Source organism: Thermobia domestica, chromosome 5 (genome assembly GCF_964235325.1).
Source record: "Thermobia domestica chromosome 5, izTheDome1.hap1.1, whole genome shotgun sequence".
NCBI lineage: Eukaryota > Metazoa > Arthropoda > Insecta > Zygentoma > Lepismatidae > Thermobia > Thermobia domestica.
The window spans coordinates 291,928,223-291,943,425 of record NC_137458.1 but is presented as its reverse complement, the minus strand read 5'-3'; the positions used below and the strand labels follow the sequence as shown (position 1 = coordinate 291,943,425).

General features: G+C 36.3%; 1 protein-coding gene across 1 annotated transcript in view; it reads right to left on the bottom strand.

Moving 5' to 3' along the window:
• Positions 1 to 1,232: 1,232 nt before the first annotated feature.
• The window catches only part of LOC145686692 (uncharacterized), a 119,306-nt gene continuing 105,335 nt past the window's right edge, over positions 1,233 to 15,203 (bottom strand). The window contains exon 8 of the transcript XR_014131639.1: positions 1,233 to 11,092. The gene's annotated coding sequence lies outside the window, so the exon portion shown is untranslated. The remainder of the gene's footprint in view (positions 11,093 to 15,203) is intronic.

Genomic DNA, 15,203 nt, shown 5'->3' with positions numbered 1-15,203 from the left:
GAAGTCACATTAGTAAAAAATGCAGATTTTATAGCTACAAGCTTGGGGTAGAAAGTTTACTTAATATACAAATTTTTGTATACAGTTTCTTCTCTTAGCTTACTGTGACAAAATTTATTTATTGTGTGATAATACTTGCCTAAGAGCCGCCATTATTGTAATTATATAATTATATATATAAAATGCCGATCAATCTATATATTAACATGTATTTAAGTATGGAGAAAATACTGTTAAATTTCAGTTAATTTTTAAATTTTTGAAATTAATAAAAAAAAGTAAAATTTATTTTAATTTCCTGTGAGCATTATTTCCTTCTCACAGGAATTATTTTGTTAATAGTACCTTCAAACAAACAAACACTAACACACAAATTGATTCTATACGATTATCCTGGGTCTAATCAAATTGATTCATGTAAAAAAGCAAATTTTTAAACATAAAGTTACACCATGAAATGTTTACTTGTTTACTATTGTTTGTTCTATTAAGTTTGTGTTCAAGTATTCTACTTTTTTTAAAAATATAAATTTACCACATCTACCAATAGTGAAACTTGACAAACACAAAAACTTAATAAATAAAAACTATAAAAAAAAAAGATAGTTTTTATTTATTAAGTTTTTGTGTTTGTCAAGTTTCACTATTTGAATTCGTTGGAAATTTTCTTATCAGTCAAGCCTTTGGATAATTCGTATAATATAAAAACTAAAAGAAATTAACAAAAATTAATCAAGTTTCCATTTGACGGTTCAAAATTTATCAAGCTGTCACTTTTGTTTGTGAGAAAGATTCATTTTTGAGCTGCTCAACAACATTTTAGAATCAAGGGGAAAACAAAATTGTGAGAAATACAACAAAAAGTTATTTTTTCAAAAATTCTTTTTTATTTACCCAGACGCTTAACTTAATATTTACATGGTTTACATTGGTGTCACACAAATGAATACAATGAATCTGTACGAAAATATAAACTTTTTTTTTTTTTTAAATTATTCAAAGATACCACCTAACTTCCATTCAAAGGAAGATTGATACATTCTAAAACGATCAAGTATAAAGTCGAAATACGATAAAATTAACTTTGAGAACTAGTTCTTTGAGAAATTAACACTTGACTAATCTTGTACTATTTGGTAACTATCATCGATATAATTTTCTTTCTTGCAACGCTGAGATTGTACTTCATTTTGACGAAACGTGCCTTGTTTTTTTTTTTTAAAAAAAAAAAAAAAAAAAGATTTGTCATAGGCGCTTATCGCAGATACCACTAACAACTACTTTCGTACATCTACAGTGTGTTAATGTGTTGACTTATCGTGAGTTGCAGTGGTAAATAAATCTACGTACTTTATTTTTATTTTTAGCACACAGTTATTAGTTATTCATCAAGACTGGAAAAACAGCACAATTAATTAGGTAGTTTTCTTTAACATTTTCATCACTTAATAAAGAAAATACTACAAAGTAGTTTTTTGAGGAAGAAACAAAAAGAACACCAGATTTCTTAAAAAAAAATACTATGTACTACTAGCATATAAGCTGTACCATTATACAACAAATATTAATGAGTTCATTATTTCTAAGTTGGAATTATTATGTTACTATTTCACTTATATTTTACGTCGCTCGACAAAACATAGTTTGATATCATTTTCTGTTAGTCGTCCTCAATTAATCCTACTATGCCCTTCATTGCATACTCGTTTTTCGAGAACATGGTTTGTTTCCTAATATACATGTTGTAATTGTAATATTCTGAACTTCATCTAGATTTTCTTCTTGCTGGCACTTGGCTGCATGTGAAGCCCAGTTTACAAGAAGAGTTAAGAACTGTTCGGAATACCACACGAGTTACAGAAATAGTCCAAGTGAAAAAAAAAAAGTTCAAATGAGTCGAATTCTAACAGGAAACGGTTCCAAAATCAAGAAATCCATCTGAAACTAATGAGAAGGTTCATGAGAAAAGTAGTAACTCAGGTGACGGAAGCTGTTGTACATAAAGTGTAACTTTCAGCACTTTGATTTCATACCATAATGCTCCAGAGAGGAGATGATGATGATAAAGAAACGGAAGGCAATAACAGAATGAAAAAATGAGAAGAGGAGTTACTTTCTCAGCACATCATAGATCAATACATTCAACGTTATTGCTTTCCTTGAAAAGTGTTGCTGGATCCATTGGTGCGTCTAAAGCTGACAAGAAGTGGAACGAGGAATGCCCACTGCATGCTGAGGCATACGCTAGTCAACATCTTAAAGATAAATAACTAGGTAGATACATTTTCTGAGTTGTCCTTAGTTGTCCAATAGCGTAATTTGGTTTCCAATTGTATCTCCTGTTGTAAGAACAGAGTACACACAAACGAACTATTTAATAACAATGAAAATTGCAAATAAATAAATGGAAACAATGTCAGATTTCTGAAGTGGTCGGTATCAAATATAGAAGTAGGAGAGGAGAAAATAGAGCAGCTGACTAGTTTTCGATATCTGGGTAGTATTATTAGTGATGATATGAAGTGCGAACGTGAAACAAAAACAAGAATAGGAACGGCGAAAGAAACCTTTAGGAGGAAGAAAAGTCTATTTTGTGGGACCCTGAATAAAGAGTTGAGAAAAAGACTCATAAAATGCTTCGTGTGGAGTATTGTATTGTGTTATATGGGGCAGAAACGTGGACATTACGCAAAAATGGTTAGAAACTTACGAAATGTGGGTGTGGAAAGATAACTAGTTGAGTTACGCGGGGAACGAATGAGAGGGTGTTAGAAAAAGTTGGGGAGAAAAGAACAATTGTATATATTATTAAGAAGAGGAAGATAAACTGGTTGGGACATTGGCTAAGAAGGAATGTTATCATGAGGGACGTGCTAGTGAGTATGGTGACAGGGAAAAGAGGGCGAAGGAGACTACAATTGATGGACGACATCAAAACAGAAAAATCGTACATGAAGACGAAGAGGTTAGTGGAAAACCGTGGAGAATGGAAGATTCTCAGTTGCAGCAAGTGACCTGCCAATAATGGCAGAATACCTACGATGATGATGATATAATCTATCGATTGCTACGTGTCTCATCTTTGAATATATTTTCTTCTCGTTAAACCTGAAAATAATATTGTGAGAATTTTGTGGTCTATTAAAAAGTCTGGGCATGATAGGATTTAGGATTTCGAGCGCCATCTCAACTGTATTATGACCTTGAGATCCACAACTTACGCCGCAATCTTTATTTCCTACCTCATATTGATGTTGTTTGTTTACTTTTTTTCCCCAAAGTAACATATATCGAATGCTTTACCTAAGTTTGACATGACATCATATCTCTTCATGTTATTTCTCTACGATCTAAGCCTGTATCAGATGGCTTGTAACTGATTTTCAAAGAACTATGAAGATTACAAAAAGGCAAGTGTGTTATGAAAATACTATTTACTTTTGTTTAGTACTACTTTTACCTACTAGCAATGTACTGTTGTAGTGTATGACAAATAAATTGATAGAAGTCAAGGTCTGTTTCTTACATCTTAAATAACCAGATATTGCATTGATGCATCACAGAAAGACATTTCTTTTGCATTACCATTAGATTATGAAAACGTTCTAGCATAGTTTCTTTAATAATATTAAACAACTTCAATGATATTAGACATTTATAATTGTAAAACACACACATTAACAATCAAACACAACCAGAACTAAAATAATCGATTACAGTGCTATGATTCTGTGATATATATATGAAATTATTTATTCAGAACCCAAGTATGTAACTATTATTTCTCATAAGTAAGATAATTGTATTTATTGTATTTCAATGTAAAGTGGTACACACACTCATAAACAAAAATGGCACTAAAACTTTTAATTCCATCATATTTTACTTTCCGCGTACGCAGCTGCAACAGAGCCAGTGCTACTGACAAATTAAATTATTTATATAGAAAAAAAAAACATCCAGTCCTCCGTACTAGAGTGTATATATACACACTAAGATTACTACTACTTACCGCAGCAGTGCTTGAATTATAAAAAGAAAAATTACATCACTTCAAAGAAAGAAATGAATATGCTATATACACATGTAGATAATGTACTTCTAGAGTTGGTTACTTATAGAGTTTAACATCCCTTTTCAGACCTAAATTATACACGACGTGGAATTAGAGTTTAACCACAGGTACTTTCATCAGGAACGTAACTAGGGCCTTCCGCCACAAATGTTAAGAATACTACAAGGAAGCTCCACCTTGATCATAATAGTAAATTTCGCATATTTTACGAATCCATCTTAAGAATGATAACTACATTTTATAGTATTCTTGTTAATCAAATTTATCAAATATTGTTTAAATTAAATGGTATTCTAAAATTCAAGTTTTTATAACAGAGAAAATGCTAGTTTCTTAAAAGCGTAATTGCTTAGAAAAGGTTCTTCGTTGCACACAAAGTCCAAACTGACTAGTATTATCACAACGAAGAGAGAACTTTGATTCGGATGTGTTTTCAATTCATGAGTCAATATTATATAACACTCAAAGAGTAAAAAAGTGACTGACTGGACAGAGATTCGAATCCGGGACCTCTGGCATACCGTGCCGATGCGTTAAGGTTAGTGTAAAGGGACAAGTTTTGCCGATAGATGTCACTATAGTCTTCGTATCTCTCCCATGTATTTTTTTACCTTTCACGAAAATGTACAATTTCTTTTGTAAATTTCAAGGAACTTCATAACCTATTAAAGGGAACAAACAATCCGTGCCGATTTTTTATTTAGAATTTTCTGCAGTTCCATTGTTAAAGGTTTGGATATTCATTTCAACAATGAAGTAAATTCTAAATAAAGAATCGGCACGGATTATTGCCTTCGATAAATTATGAAGTTCCTTTTTTAAAAATTTGAAGTCTGTAGGTTGAAATTTGTAAGAGAAATCTTGAATTTTCGTAAAAGATAAAAAAATACATGGGAGAGATACGAATACTCTGGTGCCATCTATCGACAAAACATGTCCCTTTAAACCAACCTTAATCACTTCCTGTAGCCACGGTGTGCCGAAGGTCCCGGATTTGAGTCTCAGTCCAGTAAGTCACTTCTTCACTCTTTGTGTGTTATAGAATTCCCATCTATAGAGAGGACCTGCTGTGTAAAAATCGGCTGTTTCCTCTTTTCATTAATATATGTGGGTCAATATTACTTTGTAAGTTCTGTGAATTGGGTTAAAGTGTCACGTTTCGCAGCATTCGCTAAGAGCTAAACATAAATCTGCTGTGTCTAGAAAGATAAAAATTATGTGAGCTAACATCGTCTCTCAACTCTTTGTATGTAAGATCTGATCTTCAATCGCTTTTCACTGGATCTGCATAAGGCATTTATGAACGCTGATATTCCTTTCTGGAAATTGGGAAATCCTCTTTGAGAAACTTCTTGTCTAAGTATACAAAAGAACAAGTGTCAAATGAATCAACACTGCGGAAAAGTTACGTTAAAGTCTGCTACACAAACGTCTTTCAAAAAATTAGGGAATAAATGTGTAGGAAGAATTTTTGGGTATCTATTGATGAGACGACTTATGTCTTGGGGATGTAGTGTAGTGTGCGTGCCGTAAGCGCCATGTAACTGGCGCCAAAATTGTTGCCACACTCCACAATTAATTAAACAATTAACGACAATTATCTTTGCTAATTACGTATACAATCTTATTTTCTTAAAATCTTAAAACAGGGAAAAGCAAAAGAACAGAAAGATGTTAGGCATTCTCTTCGCGCTGATTCAGTTCCTTCCAGCTGTCTTTATTTTTTCCTTAGGATGAAATATTGTGTCTACTCCATCCTCTTTCAGCCAGCTGTCTGTCTGCTTCAAGAGGCAGTTAAACTATAACCTTCCTCGTCTGAGAAGATAATATTTTTCTTTTTACGAGAAAAGAAACAGATTCTCACTTTTGGTTCTCACAACCTTAAATAAATAGAAACGACAGGAATAATCTGAATTTAATTTAGTTTACTAGCCAGCAATATATTCGATAACTCTGACACTAAGTCCCATTTCCTCGCAACACAACCACAAGTGTTCTATTATAAATTTGATTACTCACACTGTATTTGGACATTTTCGTAATACAAACTGTCATCGTACTTAAGTTATTATTTTTACAGCGTACTTGTAAAGTTTGAACTTTTAAACTCTCTAATTTTATTGGAAATATAACCTTTCGTCTGCTGACCCTCCGGGGGAATTCCAACTTAGTTCTCGAAGAGGCACGAGCTCCGTGCTCGTTGTCCCCTTCGGGGGAATTGGGAATTAGGAATTGGGGAATTACAATCTAACTGTCGAAGTGGCGGGAGCTTCGTGTTCGTTGCCCCCTTCGGGGGAGAACTCCAGCGAACTTCAAGACGTGAACATGCCGTCCGCAGTCTAACTTCGACTTACGCCGGAACGTTGACACACCGACTTCAAGTCCGTTCTTCGGTCGGGAGAAACTTTGTTACATCCTTCACCGACCTGTGATATTTTGTTGTGTCGGCAGTAACTGTTAATTCCATCATAGGGCGTATGAACGGTACTCTTCCACCACGGTCATTTCATTAAGATTCACCATTTTAGACGAGCAGTGTGTGTTATCGCCAATCCATTCATAATTGCTCACTACAACTGGACAGTACCATTTGTCTCATTGTGAGTATGCAGTTAATCCAAAAACTTAGTTACTACTAATCAGATTCTGTCTATCTAATCTGAGAACTGACTCTGCACGGATCTCTTCAAGATCTCTCATTAACTCTAACTGTTTGTGCTCCTGAACGCTTCCTAATGCAATATTAGTTAACCTACGCTAATGCTGATTTACGTATCTCTAGAACACCTCATGTAGGAAATCACTTGTGTTGTATCAAGTCCACGAACTTACTCGAGCCTACCAATAAAACTCTTTCTAACTTGAACTTGCGTCGTTTACGTCATTTAAAATTCTCAATACTTGTTTTTGGCGAACATTTCATCATCTTTCTTAAGATCTCTATTAACGCATCAACATCGACGTGCCAATGATGTAGTCTACTGGAGAAAGCAGATGACCTGTGGAATGAAATCCCGTTGGATGTAATTCTATTCTGGGAACTGCGTTCTACCATTCGTCCCACCTCTATTCCATCACCCATCCAGGAGAAGACCAGCCTGTGCGAAGTTCCAATTTTCCGAAGACTTCTAGTCCTGTACGAAGCTCAGTGACGACATCGTCTTACACGAAGTCCTGACCATCGTCCGTCTATCCTGCTCTTGTATTTCAGCCGCTCTAAGCACAAGTGAATAAATTATGGCAATAGTGTTCTTGAGTGCTTTTAAGTGATTGTGCTACCTGATGTGTACGAAATGGCTACAGCAACGTCGAGGTAACCCCAGAGTCTTCCCATCTCGACTTGGAGTGCCTGGAGGTAGGACCACGGACCTCAGGTGGGTTACCACTGTTTATTTAATATTTTCATGTACCTATCATTTGCATTTCTTTTTCCATTAAGTCGCATAACTGTAAATGGGATCACCTACCAAGTAGTTTCAAAATTACTTTGAAACCTTTTAGTTGCTTTAATATCGTTTGTGTGAATGTTGACAGAGCGAATGTCCAAACTGGCTGATAGCAGTGGTATTCCAACTCGCTGAAGCCTACACAGTAATATTAACGTACTCGTAATCATTCATTCTCTTGCGTGCTAACTAAACTCGTCCTCATTCTAACGAAAGCGCCTCACTTTAGTTATCTGTATTGCTACGGGACCCTAAAGCTGTCCCCTTGACGAGTGGTCATTCGATAGCCTATTTGCTTGAGATGGACATACGCGCCTTTGCGCCCTGATTCGATTGCTATTGAAATTGTATGCTAATAAATCATCTACCACCCGAGTTGCATAGCTCGTCTTTGATACGGACTGATTTAAAGTCCCAATATAAACAGCCTTTTCCAAGGCTACCTCTTGCTCTTAAGTATCATTATTGTGTGGATAACAACCCCCACCACCAAGACATAAATTGGGTGGCATGCGGAAGGGATTGATACCATCACCGACTCCCACACATAATTTGGTAGCTACAGTGAGATTCGAACCCTGGCCAATATAAATGGTGGCCCTGATGTGAATTATTCTTGTTGTGCTATATTTATGATCTGGCGGTATCTCTTAGCTATCGTTCTCTGTCGGTGTCTTCACACCCTGTTAGTACGCCCATAAATTAGTTAAGCTCTCGTGTACGTTAAATCAATATTTTTGGATTCTACCAGAGCTTACTTGGGAGCGTGAACAAACTATTCGTTGTTCTTTGAATGCAAATGACAGAAGTGGTGTTCTTACAATTTCCTAACACTGAAAATCCTACCAGTCGACCACGAAGGTCTAGTTTCCTTTGAGATCGTTCGTGGGCGGGACAGAAAATGGTGGCATCTCGGTGACATGCGATACCCCGCGTCACACATAATTTTGGTAACAACTTGTGACAGCGAAAAATTTAATCTACCTTTTAAATTGTTATATTGTGGTTATTTAATCCTGTAAATTTTGTTAAAATTAAGTAAAGTGTGTTTCAAAGTAAATTAAGTTAAGTTGTGTGTTTTTGAATAGTTTGCACACGTAATCCAAAAGGTTTATTTTATTCATTTGAAAATCACAAGGTAGTTGTATGATAGAGATACAACAAATCTATCTTTTTGCTTTTGTAGACGTGAACTTAACTATACATTCTTTTTACAAATTTAATAGAGTTAGGTATAACTTCATTTCAGAACTTATTGTTTCTATCTTTGCAAGCTAAGATAACACCACTCAGAGAAACATCTTGTTAGTTTGTTCTCCCCCCCCCCCCCGTTGTAGTTGTAAATAAATAAAAACAAGATCAAAGAAGGTTCACACCTAGAAATAAAATTAAAAAAAAGTGACCGCGATAGGGAGTTTTCAATCTTTTGGACAGAAAGCCTCTCCTTTTGCGTTCGCCGTCATCCCACGGCTGTAAAGAAGAAAAAAAGAGGAAAACGAAAAACAAGCGGAACGAAATACTTGTTTCCCTCCGTAACCATTCGAAGTAACGATCTGTTTTCTTCCAACTGGTGAAGTTACTTTCTTCTTCCTAGTAATATTAATAAGAAGGTATAACAGTAGTAAAAAAACGGAGGCGTAAGAATTCTTAAATCATCCAAGTCAATTGTTGTTATTTGATTCATAGAAAACTTAATTGCTTAAGTCATTGATTATTGAGAGGTGGCTCTGGGGACACCACCAGTTCCAGGACCGTCGCGCATAATAAGTCGACCTCGACCTCTAAAAATACGAAGGTTGGAAGCTGCCCATTGTAAGCATTGGCCTAAGAAAGTTCACGAATGCAAGGACTGTGTGGTCTGTTCCAATAGTAAAAAAAGGAAGAGATCAAATTATGTGTGCTCGGAGTGTAAGGTTCACCTGTGCGTTGATCCATGCTTCGGGGTGTACCACACGCGACAGTGACCCACACGTGACCCTGACCAAGGGAACTGAGTGCATTGTACACAAGCTGTGACCAGGCTGTTGGTATGTACAAGTACTAACTTTCATTTATATTGCATAATTTTACTTCTTTGTCAATGTCTATAATAAAAAAAAGCCATTGGATTGTTACTGGAGATATGTGCAATGTTTCAGAAGAAATATTTATAGTGAAAATACTATTTGATTGTAAGACCTAAACCAAAAAGATTTCGCATTCGGAAGGATTAACGTACATTTTCAATAAAATTCTTTACAAACAAAATTGAAAAGAAAGCGGTTGGGGTGTTTTCGCCCCCAAATTTAGCATTTTTTCTAGATTTTTGATCTTTGGCGCCCCGTGGCGCAAGCCTCAGTTTGTACCAAGCATGTCGAAGGACCCAAAAATTATACTAGGGACTTTCCTTAAGAATATAAAAGTGATTTCATAACTTAGTCGCATTTCGTAACGTCAGAAAAAAATATTTTCTGATACGCTGCAATGACAAATTTTACACATTTTTTCGAATTTGCAAGGTGTCAGAAAATAATTTATAGAAACAGTACTATTTCATTCTAAGACCTCAACCAAAAAGATTTCGCATTCGGAAGCATGTACGTACATTTTCAATAAAATTCCATACAAACAAAATTGAAAACAAGGGGGTTGGGGGTGTTTTCACCCCAAATTTAGCATTTTTTCTAGATTTTTTGATCTTTGGCGCCCTGTGGCGGTCCTCGGTTTGTACCAAGTATCTCAAATGACCCCCAAAATTATAGCAGGGACCTTCGGCAACCAAATGCTTTTTACTTTATGTCTCTGTACGCAATAGAAGCTATTTTAGAAGCTTTTCTTTCATATACTACAAACTATTAAAAATAATTTAAATTTCCCGCGGCATGGAGAAGCGTACAGCCTGCTGGCCGGCAGCAAATTAAAGTTAATAGTGTCATTCTTAGTTTTGTGTTCTTATTATGGGATTGTCACTATATACTTATATGAGTTTTCTTATATCGTGTTAGGGTATGTTCTACTAGAATTTTAATTAGCTTTAGTATGTAGTATTGCTCGAACATACAACAGTACTGCAACCTACCATAGGTTAAGTCAGTGTTGCCAACCCAAAGTAAACTTATTCAATATGAAAGTGTTGCCAACTTTCGAAATTTAATTTTTGCCATTAGCCCTAAGTAAAAAGATGTTTAATTTGTCGGAGCAAGCTATTTTTTTTTCCTTAAGGGGCGTCGACTGTAGTGTGCCGTAAGCGCCATGTCAATTGACGCCAAAATTGTTGCCACACTCCACAATTAATTAAACAATTAACGACAATTACCTTTGCTAACTACGTATACAATCTTATTTTTCTTAAAATCTTAAAACAGGGAAAAGCAAAAGAACAGAAAGATGTTAGGCATTCTCTTCGCGCTGATTCAATTCCTTCCAGCTGTCTTTATTTTTTTGGATGAAATATTGTGTCTACTCCATCCTCTTTCAGCCAGCTGACTGTCTGCTTCAAGAGGCAGTTAAACTATAACCTTCCTCGTCTGAGAAGATAATATTTTTCTTTTTAGGAGAAAAGAAACAGATTCTCACTTTTGGTTCTCACAACCTTAAATAAATAGAAACGACAGGAATAATCTGAATTTAATTTAGTTTACTCAAAGGTTAAAAAGGTTATTTTACTAGCCAGCAATATATTCGATAACTCTGACACAAAGTCCCAGTTCCTCGCAACACAACCACAAGTGTTTTATTATAAATTTGATTACTCACTCTGTTTTTGGACATTTTCGTAATACAAACTGTCATAGTCCTTAAGTTATTATTTTTACAGCGCACTTGTAAAGTTTGAACTTTTAAACTCTCTAAATTTTATTGGAAATATAATGTGTCTGTCGTGTCATGGTATAATTGAACCTGTCTTAGTAAATTGTACTTTCTGTAACCAGACGTGCCTCTTTGTACACATGAGGTCAAATGTCAACCTCCTAAGGTTATCAGGGTTTTGTATAAACAAATTTTCCCATGTAAAGGAAGCTTTTAGGATACGCCCTCCGCCTGCTTGCGCAGCCGCAGAAACTCGAATTCGTCTTATAGATAATTAAAAATCCAATCAGGTAACACCCTGGTTTACTCCTGTATTCACATGTCCCTACCCTAGTGCCGTGTGAAAATGAGATGGGCAAACAAAAAGTGAGTGCACCTCTTTTCGAAAAGGGAATACAATGTCGAACATCGAGGGGCAGACCTCTCGTCTGCTGCCCCTCCGGGGAATTGCAAATTAGTTTTCGAAAAAGCACGAGCTCCGTGCTCGTTGCTCCCTTCGGGGGAATTGGGAATTAGGAATTGGGGAATTACAATCTAACTGTCGAAGAGGCGGGAGCTTCGTGTTCGTTGCCCCCTTCGGGGGAGAACTCCAGCGAACTTCAAGACGTGGACATGCTGTCCGCAGTCTAACTTAGACTTACGCCGGAACGTTGACACACCGACTTCAAGTCCGTTCTTCGGTCGGGAGAAACTTTGTTACATCCTTCACCGACCTGTGATATTTTGTTGTGTCGGCAATGACTGTTAATTTCATCATACGGCGTATGAACGGTACTCTTCCACCACGGTCATTTCATTAAGATTCACCATTTTAGACGAGCAGTGTGTGTTATCGCCAATCCATTCATATTTGTTCACTACAACTGGACAGTACCATTTGTCTCATTGTGAGTATGCAGTTATCCAAAAACTTAGTTACTACTAATCAGATTCTGTCTATCTAATCTGAGAACTGACTCTGCACGGATCTCTTCAAGATCTCTCATTAACTCTAACTGTTTGTGCTCCTGAACGCTTCCTAATGCAATATTAGTTAACCTACGCTAATGCTGATTTACGTATCTCTAGAACACCTCATGTAGGAAATCACTTGTGTTGTATCAAGTCCACGAACTTACTCGAGCCTACCAATAAAACTCTTTCTAACTCGAACTTGCGTTGTTTACGTCATTTAAAATTCTCAATACTTTCTTTTGGCGAACATTTTATCATCTTTCTTAAGATCTCTATTAACGCCTCAACATCGACGTGCCAATGATGTAGTCTACTGGAGAAAGCAGATGACCTGTGGAATGAAATCCCGTTGGATGTAATTCTATTCTGGGAACTGCGTTCTACCATTCGTCCCACCTCTATTCCATCACCCATCCAGGAGAAGACCAGCCTGTGCGAAGTTCCAATTTTCCGAAGACTTCTAGTCCTGTACGAAGCTCAGTGACGACATCGTCTTACACGAAGTCCTGACCATCGTCCGTCTATCCTGCTCTTGTATTTCAGCCGCTCTAAGCACAAGTGAGTAAATTATGGCAATAGTGTTCTTGAATGCTTCTAAGTGATTGTGCTACCTGGTGTGTACAAAATGGCTACAGCAACGTCGAGGTAACCCCAGAGTCTTCCCATCTCGACTTAGAGTGCCTGGAGGTAGGACCACGGACCTCAAGTGGGTTACCACTATTTATTTAATATTTTCATGTACCTATCATTTGCATTTCTTTTTCCATCAAGTCGCTTAACTGTAAACGGGATCACCTCCCAAGTAGTTTCAAAATTACTTTGAAATCTTTTAGTTGCTTTAATATCGTTTGTGTGAATGTTGACAGAGCGAATTCTAATCGCTCCTCTTTTTTGGTGAATTGTTAATTATATTTGATTTCCAAGATCTATTTTAATTCGAGCGGTAATCTCGTGTTTAATGGTAACGATATAATGTGTTCTGATGTGAAACTTGTTAAGTATTCTAAACTGGCTGATAGCAGTGGTATTCCAACTTGCTGAAGCCTACACACTAATATTAACATACTCGTAATCATTCATTCTCTTGCGTGCTAACTAAACTCGTCCTCATTCTAACGAAAGCGCCTCACTTTAGTTATCTGTATTGCTACGGGACTCTACCGCTGCCCCCTTGACGAGTGGTCATTCGATAGCCTATTTGCTTGAGATGGACATCCGCGCCTTTGCGCCCTGTTTCGATTGCTATTGAAATTGTATGCTAATAAATCATCTACCACCCGAGCTGCATAGCTCGTCTTTGATACAAACTGATTTAAAGTCCCAATATAAACAGCCTTTTTCAAGGCTACCTCTTGCTCTTAAGTATCATTATTGTGTGGATAACAACCTCCACCACCAAGACATAAATTTGGTGGCAAGCGGAAGGAATTGATACCGTTACCGACTCCCACACATAATTTGGTAGCTACAGTGAGATTCGAACCCTGGCCAATATAAATGGTGGCCCTGATGTGAATTATTCTTGTTGTCCTATATTTATGATCTGGCGGTATATAAATACTTGTTGCTCTTGGCTATCGTTCTCTGTCGTTGTCTTCACACCCTGTTAGTACGCCCATAAATTAGTTAAGCGCTCGTGTACGTTAAATCAATATTTTTGGATTCTACCAGAGCTTACTTGGGAGCGTGAACAAACTATTCGTTGTTCTTTGAATGCAAATGATAGAAGCGGTGTTCTTACAATTTCCTAACACTGAAAATCCTACCAGACGACCACGAATGTCTAGTTCCCCTTGAGACCGTTCGTGGGCGCGACAGTACATTGTTGATATTATGCTTGGGACATGCAATGTTAATGAAACGTCAATATATATATAAACAATACCGTAGTACAACAATAGTAAGAAATTTGAAATTCTAGACCAGGTGGCTTTGAAGTTAGCAGTAGCTTGTTTACTCTAATATATATATATATATATATATATATATATATATATATATATATATATATATATATATATATATATATATAATTGCCTACAGCACATTTGCGTTCTTTTAAACGATTGGTTTTCAGCCACTAAACAAGTTGGTTAAATTAAAACTAAATTTCCGAACTGGAAGGATGCCACAAATGAATTCACTAGGCACGAAAATATATTCTATTATAAGGTATGTTCAGAGAAAGCTTCAAATTTATTTCACGAAACTGATGCTGCTCAAGACTAAATCAAGTTACATATTGACATAAAAGCAGAAATCGAAAAGAGGTTTGAGTCCAATTATAAATACTATCATTTTATGTGGAAGACAAAGGTTGGTCGTAACAGGGCCACACAGATTCTGCCATTTGCAAGAAGAGACGTCTAAGGATGAAGACAATTTTAAGGCTTTACTTAGGATTAGAGAGGAAAGTGGAATGACACGCTAAAGAAGCACTTAGAAATGTCGGGAAAGAATGCTACTTGCGTAAGTCTAACGGAATAACTGCAGCCCGGAATATATAATTCTGCGAAAAAATGTACCGGACATGAACAATTCAAAAGACAAACGAAAAAAATAGACATATATAACATGCAATAATTTTGCCCAATAAAAAGTTTTACTGATCTTATTATGTAGACCAAAACCGCTTCAAAGTTTGTATTTATCGGGTATCCATTTTCAGGAGCAAAAACAGTCCTAAATTTTACTTCGCAATAAACTCGTCACGTGCTCTGTTGCAGCAACACCTATCGATATAATGAAATACTTAGCATATCAACAAATAAATATATACTTACAAGGGAAGTATCAATGAGCTCATATCGAAACCTACCGTAAAATTTCACTCAGAGGAAGGAAGTCCCACAGAAAGACCACACAAAAAAAGCAGCTGTGTTTTTGAAGTGGAATTAACCAAAATGGCAGATGAAATGTCGGGTATCCCTGTCGATAAT